General features: G+C 39.8%; 1 long non-coding RNA gene across 1 annotated transcript; it reads right to left on the reverse strand.

Annotated features, from left to right (window-relative positions):
- Positions 1-409: 409 nt before the first annotated feature.
- On the reverse strand, positions 410-20412 carry LOC308045377. The gene is made up of 3 exons (XR_013922766.1): positions 19718-20412; positions 17789-17874; positions 410-526 (listed from the first exon to the last, which is right to left on the reverse strand). It is a non-coding gene; the product is annotated as an uncharacterized lncRNA (long non-coding RNA).
- Between the last annotated feature and the right edge of the window lie 90 nt (positions 20413-20502).

Raw genomic sequence — 20502 nt, forward strand, 5'->3', positions numbered from 1 at the left:
ACTGGGCACAATAATAAGTAACAGCTCAAAGCAAAAGTTACTCTCAAGATGGGAAAGATAACTGAAAGGAGCATTTTATCTTGCCAAAAGCCTGCAACATGAGCATTAAAAAAAAAGTACACTATGAACTGAGATTATGGACCTAGCAGTGCTCAAATCTAGATACAGAACTGAACACAAGGCATGTTCTACCCATAAACCATATTTCTAGCTTAAAGGTGAAAGGAATCACAGACTCAGTGCCCCTTTGGAGGGGACAGCATTTTTGCCTTGTAGCAACCAGGAATGAGACATGGAGCAATGTGACTGTTCCTTTAGCTGTGGTAGGACACTAACAGACGGACAAAAGGTACTTACTGCTTCTGTTCCGTACATCGCAGCACTTGGAAGATGGTCTTGTTTTTTGTTGTGTTTTTTTTTCTTCATTCTCTCAAGCCTATACTTTCACAGTAGACAAGAATGGTTCTCCCAAACAGCACACACAGATGCCCTCTTAAAATGAGCCTTGTCCATATTTGCATAGTATCTAAAAGGAAATTAGAAATCAAGATTCTTTACCTGTTTAGTTTAATCACTTCTATTGATCTTAGTTTAGTTTACAGTTTAGTTTCCACTGACTTTAGTTGCTCTTTTAACTATTCATATTTATTGTCTACAGAAAATTAGAAAATCATTCAGTTGCAGTTTTGCCTGATATTAACATATATTTTCACAATTCAGAACTTTTTCCAATCTTTTGTAAAATTATTTATGTGTAGGAGTATATGCATCTCTAACATTAGACTATGTAATATGGACCTCTAACTAGCAAATGACTGGGCAGAATTTGCCCCTAAAATGACTAAGATTAACAACAACAAAAAAATCCATTTGCCTTTTGCTCTAATGCCCTACAGTCATAAGCATTGTAGGTCTGTGTTTGTACAACATTATTACCAACATATACATAGCTCTTGATTCGTACACGACTCGTGAACAGCCTGAATGTGGCTCTGCACCAAACCTGCACCACTGAACTAGCAATAGAAATGTGGGTATTCCAAGTAACTCTGCTAAGGACTTGCAGACTGCCCCGGGAGCGAGCTGCCTACTTGCTCACCTCCATCCAGATGGGAAGCAATAGAAACTCTAATAGCTGTTGTTATTTCCCTTCTCTGGAGCATCTTTCCTATGCTTTATCTCTGTTCTATACAGCCAGTGGTGATGGGCCACATACACTATTACACAAGAGCTGCCTCGGTATAAACGTCCAACTTTTAGATAATAAAAAAGAGACACTTTTTTTTAAAAAAAAAAAAAAAAAATAAATTGTGCTTCTATATTCAATTGCTCTGGCGACTTCTGAAATATTTTATGAAGTTATAGAAAGCAGTCACCTTCTGGAGCGCACTCCTGCTGCTACGTGACTACAGCTGCCTGCATTCCACTCCAGTACGTTGCTCTATGAACCCAGTGCCCCTCTGTTATTCTCCTAAAACTTTGCTCGTGTGTGAGTCAAAAGCTTAGGATTCTCTTAAACAATACATTTATAGAGTCTTGTTGTTGGTTGTCAGCTAATCATCTGTGAACTCCCTGCAAATATTTAAAAAACAAGCCAGAACAGTTGTGTTGACTCAACAGTGCACTCTAGCACCTTTCGGTCAGGTAATGTACACAAGAGGAGTCTCTCCCGTTAAAGACACTGCCAAAGGGCCAAATTCTTGCCCTTTCTGGCAAAGAGTAGCTCTATTAGATGCTTTAAAATTTAGAGAAACATCTTAAATCTTCAGCACTCTTACTTGTTTCTGCTTGGACAGGCAGGCTCGAGCACCCTTTATCCCCTACAGATGAAATCCAAAACAGATGGGAAGAGAGAAAAATAAAGGCCACTTACCAAAAAATCTATCTTTCCTTTTTATAAATATCCAAGTCCTCTTAAAAATGTTACTTTCACTAATTTAATCTTAATATTTTTCATGCATTGATCATTATGTATGCACAAATATTTTCATTTGTACAGCCAGATCATTACCAATTATTTTAGCATTCTGTCGATTTAACAGCAAGCCTCAAAACTGATCAACAGCTCTGGAAATAAAGTGCACCAGTTTCTGCATGAGAATTTAGACAAGAAAATTCGGACTGCATATAAACATCCACATGTGTAAAAAATGTTTTAGAAGTTGCTTCTGAAAAATATAGTTCCTATCAGAGTTCAAGAGGGTAGGCTCTCCCTACTGTATTTGGAATCAAAAAGTTACATTCTTTCTTACCTCTTCTTCAGGTTTGAGCAAATTTATATCTGAGTTCTAGCAAAGCAACCTTAGAAATCATTTCACAAATATGACCCTAGAAAAAGCATACGGTATCGTATTTGCTTGAAGGCACCAAAGTTCAGAGATAAGGCAGGTGACAAACTGACAAAAACACCAAATTCCAAGATACCAAAAAAGTGATTGAGTATAAACACAAATTGTAAAACCTTTCGTATCTTTGTTAAGTGGTCTTACTTTCTATGAAGCTGGTCTAGATTTATTATGCAGCTAAGAACAGATTTAGCCTCAGAGAAACGGGAATGAAATACACTCATTCTCTGACATACTGTAAGTAATTTGTTTTGCAATGAAAGCACAACTTTGCCTGCCTTTTTGCCCTTAAAACTGTAACATATAATTCTCTTTGCATGGCATGCAGAAGGAAGGTTCACTAACACGCACAAGCACCTTCAGTGCACGTATCTTTATAACGGACCGTAGACACAAGAAAGAAACTATTTTATTAACTGTGTGAATAGTAGTAAAAATATGATTTTTAATTTACAATTGCATAAAAAAATCAAGCATGTGTAGCTCAGAAATGTAATATTTACTTACAAGACTTCTGAGAATGAATACAATTCAACATGTATTTTAGCTTTGCCCATGCAAATCTGAGCAGCTTTCAGCTATCTTTGTTATCTGTACTTATTCATTACTCCAACATACAATTATTTTGAAAATATCACAATGGTGTGATATTGTTGCAGAATATTATCTGGTATTCATTTGAAAACTAATCTCTGTCAGCTCTCTCACAAAATAAAAGAAATAAGGTTTTATATTAATAAATCCCACCAAAAGTAACATTTCTTCTACTATATAGCAACTTCCTTCACTCCAAAAATTGGGAAACAGATCAAAACCTCTCTAAAAATACCACTTTTCATTGTCCACATAAGTAAAGAGAGGCAGACACAATTTAAATGATTTAAGTGTTAATAAAATCCAAGAAGTCATTATAACATCATATCACACTATATTTCCAGAAAGCACCCGAGGAGTCAGGAGGTGATACCTGATTGCAGATACATTTGTCATACTATTCCCAAAAGATATTATGAAACACACTGCTGTTTTTCGAATCCTCAGATTTATGATCAATGTTAATTGACTTCATTAATTACATTTAAATCTTATTGCCACATACAAACAAACTAGTTTGCAAACCTTGTAACTATACCTTATAGTTTATTTTGGCTCTCCTATTAAGAAGCATAACACTGGTTCACAAACATGTGGTTAATTTCCACAGATAGCGGCTCTGCCAGATCACGGACATTCTGAGTCTTAAAAGATGAAATTCTCACTCGCCCTCTGAGGTGAGTGCTTTTTAGACCTGCAAACACTGGGATGTCAGAATGTCTCTTGGATCCAATAATAAGGCATTTGCTCCAGCAACAACTGAAAAAGTGTTTTCATTATCCCAGTAACAACTACAAAGGAGTGAAACTGTAACGACTCCAGAAATGGTTAATTATACACTGTATTACATGCATAGTCTTTTGAGTTACTCACATCAACAGGAAATACAGCAGATAATAGAGCAAACACTGCACAGAGGATGTAAACACGATTATCTTTAAAGAAATATTAATGACCTCTTCTTTCAGGAATCTGCCTTCATTTCTTATGAAGGGAATGATAGTTCAAGATAGAGAAATGTGATGAAACAGTGGAGGATGTTTCTCCATCCCTTAGGAACAGGAGTTTTCAGGATGAAGATAAAGGGTTTTGATTTAATCAATAGGAGCAAAATAAACAGGAATAGAGAAAAATACTTTATATTGAAAATTTCCATGCAATTTTTATTTTCCAGCTTCAGAAATTTACTTTCTCTTTTGTCTTCAGCAATCTCAATGTTACTTGAAGATACCTGGATGCCTCAAATTTGCCTCTGCCTTTTTTTGTTTGAATAACTGGGTTGATCGCTATATCAGTGACAGAGCTAACCAGCAACAGAAATTAAATCCTTTGGATTTCAGAGCAACTTTGGAAACACAGGAAAAATAAAATTTAAACTAATAAAAACAATAGTAATTTATGGACCACAATGTGGCTCTGATACAAGGAACATTTACTTTTTTTTTTCGTTTTCCTTTTATCAATTTTCCTCTTAATTGTTTTAAAAGTAAAAAATTTGTGAGCAACAAAGACAGAGAAACTGTAATGATGACCATATCCTCCTACTGTGCTGAAGACAAAAGAAAAAGTATCAAGCAATTAATAATATCTAAAGTATATTGATATTATTTCAATACTGTATTTATTGTCAAAATCTGCATGTTTTTAATTGTTGTCATAAGGACACTGATGTAAATTCAAGACCAAAAGTTCTCCTAAATGTAATGCCACAGACCGCGGATCCGAATTTTCACCATACCACCGAATGAATCTGGGATCCAGTTCCAACAGCAGAACGTTCCCTCAGCACTGCAGCAGCCGGGACCTCAGTGCTGACTCAGCTATCCTGATGAAACCTATTAAACCACTGACATCCTTTCTCGTAATGCGATGAATTTTTCTTACACATATCCCATTCAAGTACAGACGAGGCCCAACTCTGCCTAGTTTCTGAGATATTACACAAAAGCATTTAAACTAACATGCTTATTAGCTTTCTTAAAGTGATTAACATGTTACCTCTTGCTAATTTTGTGACTCAAAGAACAGGACATTCGGCATTGCTCATTTCTGGTGTTTTGTTAGATTTATTTACTTTTTTCACTATTGCAGCAATAGCAACTGATAAAAAATGAGACACTAAATGAGATATCATTTCTATTAAACTATTTTTCAATACCTAAATATATATACATTAATTAGAGATGTAGTAGTATATGTGTAACAAACCAAATTATTACCTCGAGCCCTGTAATATACCCAATGCTACCGCTGATTATCTAATGACTAAATTTATTCATTTAGATACCCATAATTTATGTTTACAAGTTCTATATTGTTTCTTTTCTGTTCCGGAGTACTCCTTCCCTAGTGAAGATGCTCTGCACATGGATATTGGGCATTAGTAAACAGACACGCTGGCAGACCTGAACTCACACTGCTTGTACATTATGCTGAGCTAAACCAACTTTGGATTTTAAAAGTGCCCATGCTAAACAACCTTGTAGAATGGTTGGACTTCTTAGTCTGGGCACAGAATTGCACTAACATACCTGTCTGGTTTTTGGATGCCACAGAGGGTTTCTGAGCTCTGTGACAGCATGGAATTAATGTTTCTGAGTCAGAGCCAGATCGTGGCCAGCTATCCTGGACAGGCATAAAAACTTGGGTCTGCCTACACACACATGCCCAGACCCATTCTAGTAAAGATTTCAAAGATCCTAGAGCATGAGGGACTAATTCAGGGTGGCAAGAATATGTCAAGAACAGGCAAATTATTAAAGATCTCCCTTACGCATCCTAATGCCACCAATTCCATTTTTTTCTTTCAGTTCCAGTCTTGCTAGTACACAAATGTTTGCTCCCACTCTCTTTACATGTGGCACTCTTAATGGGTAGGTAAATATTTTTGCCTTCCTTCTTTCATTCTTTCTTTCTTCATTTTCCTTTAACTTCTCAGATTCCACTTTGAGAGTCTTATAGAGATTTTAAACTACTTTGCATATCAGCAACACTTTGATGTTAAATAGTGTGACCAAGGTCATTCTCACAGGAGAACCAGAAATAATGTTTGTTTTGAAAGCAAGTGCTCTGTTTAAATCTGTTTACTTCTGTACTAAGTCTAGGCCCTTTGAGCTGTCATGATGACTCAGAGCAAAATTGCAAAGCCTCTGTTCTAGAGAGATCAGTCACTTTGGTTTTTTGCACTGAGCTGCTCTGAGTCAGCTTCCGACTGTTGCACACAGAGTACCTGGCTACATCTTCAAATGGTGCATGTAACTTCAGTGCAACTTTCTGAAAGAAAAGCACCCTCTGTATATCTGAGCAAATAACTGACTAGCCCTTCCTTCTCTAATATCCCCAAATAAGAACTGGGTTTTAGAATGAAATAAATTATAACAGTGTGAATGGTGAATTACATTTTTTCCGTCAGCCAAGGAGAAACTTCAGTGCGGCGATTAGAAATGACGCATACCGGGACGCGGACAGAGATGCATGTACAGTCAGAGATCTTGTTCAGGAAGGAGCGCAGAGCCGGGCTGAGCAGAGAGCTGAGCCAGGCTGAGACCCTCTCTTCATTAGCCAGTGACAATTTATAGGATCTACAGATACGGGCCTGGACTAAGATGTTACGTAAGATGTTTTGCCAATAATTGTTATTAAAACCACACCACACTCATGTTATGTTTGTTTCAGTTACGTTCCCACTCATTCACAGACCAGGCCCAAGGACATTCACACATTATACATATGGGGGTGGTTATCCGGCCCGAGATACCATTCTCATGAGTCTGGGCTATGACCGTCCATCTGGACCATCATGTTAGTATTGATCTTCCTTTATCATCCAGGTGGCTGGAACTGCACATCTTGCTTTCCCACATTTTACTTTCCAACACTTTAGGGTTAGCAGCCTGAGTTTAATAAGCTCTGAGTATATTAAACAATCAGTTGAGCTGTGCTCTTAATTCATTAACTATCTCAAGGATTAAAAATATAGCAAAAGCTTTACTTTCTTTTTGTCTTCTGCTTTTTAATTGCAGCAAAACGGAGAACCAGGTTTACACAATTAGGCCAGCTGCTTTACTTGACTGGACACAGTGATTCTAAGTGTACCATGATTCTAAACAAGTGACTCATTTGTACAGACCTGTTTCTCATTGATTGTCTGCCCTATATATATGTCTGCCTATATGAACATCATTTCTTTATAAACTGCCTGGAGATGAGAAATACACTGCAACAAAATGGAGTGATACAAATGCATACCTTCTACATTTTATCTTCAGGAGTTTTAGGATAGAAATTTTGGAGAAGGTTTAATTTATAAAAAATTAAGTACTTTATTTTGAAATATATCAAATACCTTTATGAAAAAGAGAAGTAAGCCTGTTCTAATCTAGTATGAAATACAATTTAGGGACATGCTGCCCCTGTATTATTATTTATTCTTTATATTGTGGTAATGGTCATTATGCTACATATTGTACAAATACACAGAAACAACATTGAACTAAGTAACAGAATATTCTATTAGGGAAAGCACTGTAGTAAGGGAAGCCCTGAAAGGCATTAAGGGATTGATATTGCACCGATACAACGCATTTGCGCACACTCTTTCCTTTCCCATGCTATCACTCACACCAAGCCATGGGTATTGGGTAAAACGACCTTATTCTGCAAGAAGCATCAGTACCAAGAAGTGCTGAATGTACTGATGTATTAAAAATAAGTACAATATAAACCAAATCATATAAATGATGTCACAATTACTTAAAAAAGGCACTATAGATAACACGAGCTCCATAGAACAGTGAACAATTCCAGGGCAGCAGACGAGCCCTCGTGTGCTGCACACAGTGTGCCAGTCACAGCCCACGGCAGCTTCATCAGTTTTACCTTCTACACCAGAGGGGTGTACCTTTCAGAATGACTGTTAGGTTCCTAAAAAACACAGTCACATAATAATTTTTATAATTATGATCATTTATTACTCAGTCTATTTTTTTTTTTTTGTAAAGTGATAGAAAATAAAGTTTGGCAAGCATAAAAGATCAAAAAGAATAACGGAACAGCCCTGACAACTGAGTATCAGCAGACAGAGCAAATACTCAGTGAAAATCTCCTGTTGTTTCAATTTAATGCAGCATAATTTTTTTCCTAGCTGTATTACAGACTATTTTCTTTCATAAAAATTTTCAGTTGCTCTTAAAATGACTTGTGGATCTGTGAAAGCTCTTTCTGAAGAACAAATGTAGGTGGAAGTATCACATAGAATGGAATTCCAAGTTATATACTTAAGACTGCACAATCTATATTTGTGTTGGTGAGCAGCTTCTTACCCAAGTAGTCCAAGGGCCAAACTCATATTTCTTCACGTATTTCCTCCTGTATTTATAGGTGCATAACTTGTCCCTTGAGTACAAGGTTCAGGTAAAACTCTCTTAAAATTTCACTATGGAAGTATAGATGCCTAACATTGAAATGACCAACTACAACAACACTACTTTATATTTTCCTCCTTCATAAACCAGGAAAGAAAATAAATACTATTCACCATCAGCCTTCACACAGAATTACTGTTGCAATGAAATGAGGAATTCTAAATGCTTGATCCCCAGCAGGTTACCAGAATCATTAACCTCTTTAACCATTAAGAACAATGGACCTTTGCATTGCTAGCTGATCTAATACCAACAAATGAATCCTTTAATCTCAATTATTCACAGGTAAATCACTGTCCATCTGTAAAATCTGCTGACTGAATCTGTTAAGTCATTGGAGAGCTTACTTAGCTGATCAGCTGATTATTTGGTTTTGCTATTCCTAAATTACTAAATTTAACACACAGGATTTTTTAAATAATTACCAAAACCTCAGATTTGTTTAATCATACATTACTTGGTAATTATTAGCCTCGCCAAATCTGCGTGGAACCAAACTCAAAGCCATGTAGGTGTTGCTGATACGTGCTCTCACTGCGACAGATCTGTTTCCTATAGGATGAAAAGTGAATGCCCGAGGAACAAGCATTAGTTTCAGACCTGACAAGTGAGTACACTGTCAGGTCTGCAAATAAGCAGTAAAACATACTTAATACACCAGGCATCTGATGGTCACAAAGTTCTGTATGGAAGTTGTAAGGCCTTGTACTGAGTCATCACACCATCCTTCCTGAAAACTCTATTAAAGGCACTATATTAATGAGCAAATCTCAAAGAGCTGTGATTTCCTTACGCGAGCAAGTGGAGAAGTCAGAGGAAATTGGGTTGGATGTAAACACGATGGTTGTTTTGCTCTGTTCCATGTCAGCAAAGCGCTGCCGGGCCACGGGAGGGAACGTGGTCCATCTGGCAAAGGGCTGGTGGCAAACTCCCCGCCTGGATGATTCAGAGGCCTGTTCTGAGTCACCTCGGAACCGGTAAGGCTGCATTTGTCCCACGCTTGGAACGACCAGCAAAGATTCCATCTTACCCTACACCTGGAAACACGTCAGGGAGTTCAAAAGCGCTGACTCTGTGAGGGGCACCAACGCACATTATGTTCTACTGAGCATTACTTCGCTTTGGAATTAATAAACAACACTAATATACTTCATTTTCACACAAAAGCAACCACCTACTGCTCATGATTTTAAACAGGAAAACAACGCATTTAGTATCTGTGTTTTCTCAAATGTATCGTCCTGCCACACATTTAAGGTCATATCTCACATATATAAGACACATCCGTCGTACGCATGGGAAGCTGAGACGTTAATTACCTAAAGTTTACAGCGCTCCCGCAGCGAGCGGCAGCTCCGGCCCGCGGGGATCCCGGGCGGGACTCGCGCGGCCCGGCAGATCTCGCGAGACGCTGCGGAGGCCCCGCGCCCGCCCGAGCGGCGCTGCGACCAGCGCGGCGGTTCGCGCGGGGAGCGCCTGTCACCCGCTGCCCAGGGCAGTCCAGCCGGTGGTCACCGCGCTGCCGGCAGCTCGGCTGCGGCGTCCGCCCGGCAGAAAGCCACGTCCCCCACAACAACCTGCCGCCGTGCCGGGCTGGGCTGCCGGCTTGCCTGAGCCTGCCCCGCGTCACAGAATCCCAGGATGTCAGGGGTTGGAAGGGACCTGGAAAGCTCATCCAGTGCAATCCCCCCATGGAGCAGGAACACCCAGATGAGGTTACACAGGAAGGTGTCCAGGCGGGTTGGAATGTCTGCAGAGAAGGAGACTCCACAACCCCCCTGGGCAGCCTGGGCCAGGCTCTGACACTCTCACTGAGAAGCTTCTTCTCAAATTCAAGTGGAACCTCTTGTGTTCCAGTTTGAACCCATCACCCCTTGTCCTACCATTGGTCGTCACCCAGAAGAGCCTGGCTCCATCCTCCTGACACTCACGCTTTAGGTATTTGTAAAAACTAATAAGGTCACCCCTCAGTCTCCTCCAAACTAAAGAGCCCCATCTCCCTCAGCCTTTCCTCACACGGGAGATGCTCCACTCCCTTCAGCATCTTTTGTTGTCCCTGGGGGCCAGGCGTGAGAGAGCGGTGTGAGGGGTGACCAGGTGGGCAATCTGCTCAGCCTGGTGGCAGATCTGTGAGAGGAAGAGAAAGTTAAGGAGATAAAGAGGCTGGCGGGACCATGCGCTGCCCGCCCTGAGGCAGAAACAGCCACCAGGAAAAAGCCAAGACCAAGGGGACCCTGTATCCTCCCACTGTCAGACTGAAGGCAGGAGCTGAAAGGAAAGGAGGGAATGGAGGCAACTCCACACTCAGGGCAGCAAAGTGAACGCCCTCCTTGCCCAACTCACCTGCCCAGGTGCCTCTGTACCACAGGTATGAGGCTCTTCGCTGCTGGGATTGTCACCTCCCATTGTCATGAGTCAATGTGGTCTCAATGGAAATCCCTAACAGGAAGGCTTGCAGCTAAGTGACTTGGGAGGTGAATACATATCCAACAGTTAGTCTGTTTGGTAATAGGGACCGTGGTTTGTGACAAGTTCAAACAGAGGATTTCTCTCCGGTCGTAATGGGGCTTTACAAATTTAGATATTCCTTTACTCGTGTAGTAAGCACAGTGAATGTTAGTAACTTCACACGTAAAATTTCCATAATTTATCCTATAAGGGTGATATTTATACAAAGAGGAGTAAGACCCCTTATCGACAGTCTCAGAAGGCCTGCTTAACCAGGTGGCTGGGAAGTCCCATGTACAAGTAGCTCTGGAAAAAGAAGTAACACAAATTCGTAACACCTTTGTCCTTTGGAAATTCGAATGGTTTGTGTCTCCAAAGTAGCAACTGTGGTAATTTTTTCGTCATCGGTCATTGTTCATCTACCAAATGATCCTGAGCTAGGTGTTTTACATGTGAGTGGTGGATCAAAGCTTCCTTCCCTGTCACCTTCACAGCAAAATAAAAACTTTGTGAGACAGTATACAGTCCTGCCCACCTGGGTTACAGTTTAGATTTGCAGGAAAATACTTTTAATAAAACTCTATGCTCAGGCTGCAAATCATGTACCTGTATCTCTGGAGGGATGGGTTGGTACCAGTGAGCATGAACTCTTTTAAGTTTAAAACATTTTTGTAGATGTTTTTGTATCTCTTATACAAATTGGGTAACTCGTTCATCTCCATCTAAGAGGCTAGTCCTAGTAGGGACAAAGGTCCTGGCTATCGCTAAACATCTGCCAAACACTATTCCTGTTGATGACAACCTTAGAGGTTGGTGAGGGGTATTTCCAGTATCCTATAATACTTTTCCTAAAACTTCAGGATATTTCAAACCTACCTGACTGAAAGGTCAAGTAATTTTGTTAGTTCTCTTAATTTTGTTGGAGCTTTTGTTATAAGCTGGACACTGTATCACAGTGATTTCCCTTGAAAGCTTAATAGCTTCCAATAGCATTTGGATTTCAGTCCTATTAGAAATATTCTTTTCCACCGAGGTAAGGAACTGTTGTTCTTTCCACAGCATAGCCGTTCCACGACACATTCCAAAAGCGTATTTAGAATCAATATAAATACCTACCCACTGATTATGCCTCCACCAGGCTGCTTCTGTTAATGCACTTAATTCAGCCCCTCGGGCACTATCAAGGGTTGTACAGGTTCTGCTTTAAGTAGCTCTAAGTTTCTCACCACTGCATAGTCCGTGTGTTGTTTTCCATTCACGGAGTACGATGATCTATTGGTGAAAAGGGTTATGTCTGAGTTCTCTAGAGGCTGATCCTGCAGATTTTCCCATAGGCGGCTGGAGTGGAACACAACCTTAGCACAATCATGATGCAGCTCACCATCAGAGGCAACAGGCAGTAAAGTTACTGGATTCAAAACATTACATCTTTTAAAAGTAATGTTATCTGCATTTAAAATCATTCATAACTATGTGCTCTTTATGGGGACACTGTCTGTAAGAATCAGTTCTACTTCATGTAGAACATACACGGCTGTTGGGTGACCCAGGACTAATGGTCTGTTCCTTTTTATGGTTCCTTTATGCTGTTGTTGCTATTGCTCGAACACAAGAATTATTCCCTGCTGCTGCAGGATCCAGTTGAGTTGAGTAATAAGCCACAGGGCAGTGATGTGGATCTAGCTTTTGAGAAAGGACTCTGCCAGTTACGCTTTTGTTCTCATGCACAAATAGCTCAAAGGACTTGGAGTAATCCAGCAATCCCAGTACTGGAGCACAAGTTAAAGCTCCTTTTACAGCTTGGAAAGCTGCTTCTCTCTCTGGACCTCAGTGTATGGTCTCCACTTCCTCTGCCTTGGTAGCTTCTGTCCATGGCTTACTTTCCTCCTCTTGCACTCCAGTATCCAGGGTCTGCTGTATCTTACTGAGCTTGAAAATCCTCACACTTGTTTCTTTGTTACTGGTCGAGGTATTTCTACAATAGCCTGGACCTGTTCTGGGCTTATTAATCTTAAATTCTAAATATTTTACTTTCTGCTGACACAGCTGAAGCTTAGAAAGAGATGTAGTGATCTTTTTTTTCTGCTAAAGCAGTACATAGACAAATAGTATCTTTAAACCAATCTCTGTATGTCTTGATGGCAAATAACTGATCATCTACATACTGTACCAATCCAATACCTCCAGGTAACATAATATTTTGCAAATTTTCTCGGTCCACAAACTCACTTGTTGCCAATTCAGTATTAAAATTCCGGAAAGTCATTCTCCTGTACGTCAAAGCCTGTTGCGATCTTCCCCCATAGTGGCCGGAGTGTTCCTCTGGCCTACGTCTGTATTTCTGTACTTTTGTTCAATTCACTCTTATCTTCTCACAAAGTCTAATCACATTTATCAAAATCACTGTTTAGCAATTATGTCTATCTGTGTGATTATTATAATCCCAACTAGAATCAACCTGAAGCCAAGCAGTCCAATTTCCCCCCTGCCTGTAGGGTTAATTACACATTCCTTTCAATTATCTTTCTGTCTGGACAGAACAACTCTAAATAACAGGTTAACATCAGCCCAAGATAGATTATATCTTGAACAAATATTAAAAAATGATGTAAATCAACCCGCATCTTCCCTTATCCTGGGCATTTGATTTCCTCACGTAACCAAATCCCCGGCGTTCCAGGACTGAGGGGTCCATACTACATGGATTTCCAGGGTTTTACTTTACACTAACTTTAATTTGGTCCTGTAGATTGACTGTTCATTAGGAGCTGGAGTGCATTAGAGCTATGTCTGCATCAGCAACCAACACAGAACAGTAGAACAGATGTGGAGTGTGAAGAGTCCATGTTGAAAACTTGATGTCCACTCTATATGCATTTTGCAATTTACCTGACAGTAGTTCTAGGCTGGTTCAGTGAACAGATAATCCATCATTATCCTGCCGTATCACAGCTCTTGGTCTGATTTCATCCAAAAGCAACTCAGTTAGGGCACTCCAAAACTGCTACACATTGCAAATCAAAGCCCATGAGTAGGGACAAATGAAAAACTAATTTCAGAAGTTAACTTCTAATACAAACTAAAACACAAATGTAGACACATTATGATTGTGCTCCTAGAATGCAGCTTTTGGTTTAGATTCATCAAAAAGGAATTCAGTTTGCATACTCCAACACTGACCTCTTCAAAAGTGAACTCAAACCTAAAATGCTGATGCAGACACTGCCTTTGCAACCCAGGCAGAGAGCAGCTCTGTTCTCCCCGTCACCCTGTGCTTTCTTGCAGAGCTCTACACAATTAGTTTACTTCTTTGTAGGCATTTGTGCTTTAGAATGGGAAGTTTTTTGGAATAGTGTCATTTACTAAAACCTGTAGCATTCCAAGTTCAATAGAGTGAAGAGACATAAACCACCCCTTTCCTATCTCGCATGGGCTACCTGTATTTAGATAATAGCGTGTAAGTAAGAGAAACGTGCTAAGCCAATAGTGTCCTTTCCTGCTTGTGTAAAAATGGCTCCATAGAGCGAGGAGCAAAGGCATTTCACCCTGCCTTTTCCATGCACTGACTAGTACAGTTACCACAGATATTTATTGTTTGAAGAAAACTGAAACATTACCCTAAGCAGGCACTTCCTCTGCAATGCAAATTGGCAATATTTGTTTAAAAAAAAAAGTAATAGTGAAGTTACAATACTTTTTCTTACTGACAGAAGGTCTGGTATCCTCACAAATCAATTATGCTGTCTCTATATGACAAGCAGAGGCATTCTGAGCTCTTGGTCATAGATACCAACCCAACTTTTCCAACAGAAAGCTCAGACTCAGCTGATAAAGACAACAACACAGGGGACTACCAGCTTCTGTGTTAGAAAGGATTCTACATGCCAGCATTCCTTCTTTAAAATATTTCTTTAAAATATTTTCCCTTAAGTTAGGTGATTTTTCCTTTTCAGATACTTTGCTTAAGCTTGGGTGATCATCTGTTGCTCCATTATACAACATCACAATTCTAACAAAACCCAACTCTTCGTGGTCGTCTATCACAAAGTACAAGAAATCTGAATAAATAGCTAGTGAATGAACAACTGTGCATTCCAGGTTTTTTTTTTTTCTAAATCAGTTGTTCACAAACATTTAAAATAAATGCCATTACACAACAAAGAATAATTATTGAGACACAATTAGGAGATTCCATAGGTATTATTTTCAGAAAATTATTTTGTTGGCCATGACTAGATTAGAAATTAAATGCATCTTGCTGACAGATGACACAGAGTTCTTTCTCTCTCATACCAAAAAAAGGAAGGCCAATTTCTGTCAAGTGGACAATAAAAAAAATATATAGAAGCTAAAGGAAAGTTACACCACATAAAACTGCCTAAGTAACAGTCAATTCAGCGTGGCTGTGGCCAAGACAAGCACATGCACTCCCATTCCCCGAGAAAGATACTGCTGGAGAGATTCAGGTTAAAAACAATCTGACCCCCGCTGATATTCAAGTATTGACACTCTAGGACTGAAGCTTTTATCAGAAAAAGAAAGTGCAACAAACACACAAATATGGTTTGCAACCTTCGATTTGCTACCTTAACTGCTAAAGAAACCTCCATCGGGAAAGGAAAACACAAATTATTTGCAACTTCCCAAGTGAAAATTATGATTTTTTTTAACTTAAGGCATTTTTACAGGTGAGGATGGAGATGATAATTGCAGAAGCTATATCATCCAGCATAAGTTGAAATTTCTCATTTATATACTGTCTAGAGGGCATTTCCTTTAACTTCCACTGTATTTTTTTTTTTTAATCAGAGAATTAAAGACGTGCTGGCTAACCAATATATAACACCTTTTCGATAGATACGTGGTACTAGCAAAGAACGTAATAGGAAAGGTTCATTTGCACTCAATTTGGGAAAAAAAAGTTTTTCCTTTATGAAAACAGTCCTCTCTACTCATTATCATTAATACTTGAAAACTGACACTAATTATACTGCTTTTTATTTCCAGTTTTATAAATGGGTATCTTTAATTTCTGTTCACCCTGCTATTCTCCAAAGACAATCTGTGAAATTAGCGAATAAAATTCTGGTTGCTCTAATAGTTTCCATATCTTACTGACCTGGACATACAGCCAAAAACTGTCTTATCATAAAAGGGCACGTTTATGTTTCTTCACTAAAGTACTTGCGTAATATTTCACATAATCCCAAAGCTAGCATCACTATGTAACCCACATAGCAACTACCCATAAAGAGGAAAACAAACAGGCAGACTAATCTTACTATTCGTTCCTGATCCAGTGAGAAAACATTCTGCAAATTTGAGCATATGCCTTTAAAAACCAGCATTCTGTGGTTCTTTTCACTGCATGGTGACACTATCCCCAGTTATACAAAACAGTAAAGAAACCAAGCGTTGGAGTATTTTCTGTAGACAATTATGTGATAGGGTTAGATAGATGGTGAAAGGCGTATAGTGGAACAAGTAAACAACCAGATCTGCATTACCAGAGAGGCGCTGAGCACCCGCAGCTCCTTCTAAATTAAATTGGGCAACTCTTTAATATGTCTGCCTTTAATCTTTGCGCCTAAAAATCTTAAATTCAAATCTATACATTTACATAAATGAGCATCATAACAAATGATGTGAAGGTTCTGGTATCTTATTTCAACACAGCAAGGAAGGCCTGGATGAGAGAAGTAAGAGCTCATGTAGCTCATCCCTGGCAAATGCACGTTTAGGGGGCTCTTGACACAGTGGATTCTGTGCATTTGTAGGATAAAGGAAGCCCTCAGGTTGGCTTTTATGTTTTTTGTATAACCCTTGATAGCATAATTCTCAGCCATTAACAGATTTTAATCTCCAAACCCAATCTTTTGATAAAAAGAGGAATTATTATTTCCATTTAACGACTAAGGAATGGACGAACAACACAGAATGAGAGATTTGTCCAAGGACATAGGGCAAACCTGCCACAAACTAAAGCAACAGCTCAGAATTTCTGATCTGTGCCTTAAACAGAGGGTGTTTTTGTCCTCTAGATCTTGATGGTTAAGAAATGTCACAGTCATTTAATTTTCTCTTTCCACTGACATACAATGAATGGGGAAGCTTTCCCGTTTGCAGAATAACCTCACTATCACTGAGTAATTTAAAACCACCGTTCTATCTGATTTTGTGAGCTGACTTTGCCTCTTGTAAAAATCACAGTATGTCCATACCGAGAACAGAACTGCTAAGAACTTAATGAGACCAGGCTACTTTGGAGGTGTAAGGATAAAATGAGACTTCCAAAGGAAGAGTTTGGGTCATAACTATATATTATGAAGAATTACATTAATTTATTTTGTTGACTAAGTTAAAATAGTTAATAAAAATGTTAGAAATGTATACAAATCTATAATCAGTGAAACAGTGTAACACATACAATTAAAAACTATGAAGCCTACCTTTCACTCAACATCCTTTGGTTGGTAAACATAATACTTCTGGGATATTTTTATTCTAATTTTCCACAGAGAGGTAACCTGGAGTTCCTTTCCTTTTTATGAACATGTCATGTGTAATACTGACACATGACTGTGTTTTACTACTCAACAAAACTTATTTATTTTCTGCCTTCTGTTGGGTAATTACCCCTGCAGATGCAGCTGAGGATGGACATAATGTAGACTGGTGAAACTAGAAGAAATGAGCAATAAATCATGAAACATCGTGTCCAAAACTGTTTAACTTTGTGGAATTTCACAGATGCCTCCAGAAACCCATTACTTGTCCCCCAAAACTTCTGCAACAGATGACATATCAACCATACGACTACCGATTGCTTAATGACTTCATATTATAGACATCATAGCCACTTGTGGAAAATACTATGAAAGGAAAGGTTTCAGATTTCTGGTCTTTTATAGTGCCTGCCTCATGCAGACACTTGGTAGGATAGAAAGAGCAAATAAATAAAACACAAAGCAAACATACCTCCAGCTCTAAGAACTACAGGTTCTTCAAGTCTGGTGAAGATCAAGAGACACAAAGAGGGGATTCTTGATTTCCCTTCAGAGTTGCTGGAAGACAACACAAGCACAGTTAAGGAACAATTTCATACTCAGGCGATGTTGGTTTCTAGAAGTAAAGCTGAAGAATATAAAACTGACTCTATCTAACAGTGGGGCACTGGCTTTACAGAGTAAACTATGGCTATGTGCTAGACCAGTAATCAGAGAAACACTGAGACACAAACCTACCAAAGCTGTGAAAGTTACAATAATTTGTGACATAAAAGATAGTAAAATTAGATTCTATCCCATATCTAGACAATTATTTCAGTAATGAAAGGATATCATATGCTAACAGGTATTCTTAAATATTTTACATGACCTATCAAAAAAAATCACTACAGAAAATCAGTAACTTTGACTCAATAACTGCATCAAATACTCTAAACAACATTTATTTGAACAGAGATACATTAGTTATTCTTCCAACTAATGGAAGTTGAGAAAGTGTATGCAAATTAAAGATTAGTTCGCAGTTTGGGGACGTATTTCCTAATAGTCACATAGAAGAAGAGGAACAATTTATGTTTTTAGGAAGGCTAAGCACACTTTTCAGGCCAGAGAGGGCCCACCAGAAAAATCCATTTCTGTTAGCTCTGTTCTTCACAGCTACCCACAGGTGTGATCATGCGTGTTCACCACCCCAAAATTCTACAGCACTGAGTTATGCATATGTTCCTTTCTCAGCTCCCCAGCAAAAGCATTGCAAGTGCAACGTAAGAGCAAAAGACTTTAAAAGAGACCAGAAAACACTCATGCATTTCTTCTTACATACGAGACAGCTTATTCATAGTTACTGTCAAGCATGCCCAGAGGCTGATGACTAAAAAAAACCATAAACAAAACAGAAAACCCAAGCCCTTTCTTTCAAATTGTTTCCTTTCTTCCTCCCACATGTATCCTTCTGCAACCAGCCAGAATGAGCTGGCAATGAATACAGTTCACCTTGCTCTCTAGTTGTAAGGCTTTAATAGATTTAAAATTTTATTCACTTTACATTTTCCTGTAAAAGTATAGAAAGAAATCCAAACAATACATAGAAATGTGCAAGCAATCTCAGCTCTACCCAACTGATGGACCAGGTAGAAAAGAATGAAAAAGAAAAGGAATAAATCTTCAAAAACAAGCTTAACTCTACCAGGGACTATCAACAATATAATTGTATAGCTATTGCATGATAACATCGCATGACAGAATCAATGTTACTGGGGTGTTTAGTTGTGTATTTTCATACTAACATGTTTGTAGCTCTTTAAAAACTAAATTTAATCTCAGTTTCCTAGTGTTTATAATACTTGTTTTGGGAATAATTACATTTCTGTAGTTACAACTTATTCATGGTATTGCCATAACGCTTAGGAGCTATAATCACGGACAAGAACATGTTGTGTTAGATGCTGTAAAAACACAAACCAAAAAAAGATTGCACTTTAAACACACGACGAGCAGGCAGTGAACAGATCAGAGAAGGGAGAAGTACAGAAAAAAGTAAGAAGGCATTAACAATCAATATGGCAAGTTCAATATCTGGCCTGCCAGCTTCCACATCGAGTTACTGGAGACTCCAAAAAATATCTTTTCTCACAGCTGAGAGGCAAAATGAAAGAAAACATAGAGCTAGTTCTCAAAAAAATTAACAAGTAGGGGCTGGAAGTTGATGTCAGGGATTGGTGAGACTTGTCATCTAAATAATGAATGATAGGTGAGGTGGACAAAGAACGACCTTGAAAGCAAATCAAGTACACGATGTTTGAGTGACAGAAGGGAGAGCAAGCGAAGAGACGCATGGTCAGAATTACTGGCTAGGGAAATGATCTTTGTATTACGGCGAAAATATGATTTTCACACTTACATGACTGATATACAGAGACTCCTAAATTAAATACCCCTTTGGCAGGGGCGCTTTGATGGAAGATGAGGAGGTGTGAGGGCCAGCGGTGCTGGGGAAGCTCCCACTGCCGGTGCCACCCCCGTTCGGCAGGTGAGCAGCTTCTGCCCGTGGCTGCTGTGCCAACTAAATGCTCCGTTGGGTCACTCGACGAGCTGGCAAAGTAAATAATTGAGGAGGAAAGCCTTATGGAGGCAGGTAAGGAGCTGGAAACGGCCCCACGCTGCCCAGCGCTCCCTCTGACATGGTGGCGCCTGCTAACGCGCAGCCCTGTGTGCTGACAATACCGCAATTACTCCAGGTGGGGGAGAGACAGAATTTCACAGCACACGAGTGCCCGTTCACTATTTGACTGCAAAACAGAAGGATTTTGCTCCTCACTCATCATATTTGGATCTAAAATCGAGGGATTATGTCCGTGGCCCGCTCGGATCCCACAGCCCCAAGACCACATGCTGGATCAGGCAGCCACCGCGGTAACGCAGGTTGGTAACCGTGCCAAAACCGCGCCTGACTCGCACCGGGCGATGCCGAACCCGCGACAACTGCCAAGTGGCCCAGTAGCGTATCAAAAATACCGGTGACAAACAGGCGCGCTGCGGGGGCGGGCGCGCGGCACGGCCGGCTTTGCACCCGGCTCCAACGGTCGCTCGCGCGCTGACGGGTTGTTTACCTCCTCCGCAGCGCGCGCCCGCTCCCCGCGCCCGCCCCGCGCGCCCGGCCTCCCCCCGCCGAGCGCCCCGCCCGCC

This window comes from Nesoenas mayeri, assembly GCF_963082525.1.
Source record: "Nesoenas mayeri genome assembly, chromosome: 13".
Classification (NCBI taxonomy): domain Eukaryota; kingdom Metazoa; phylum Chordata; class Aves; order Columbiformes; family Columbidae; genus Nesoenas; species Nesoenas mayeri.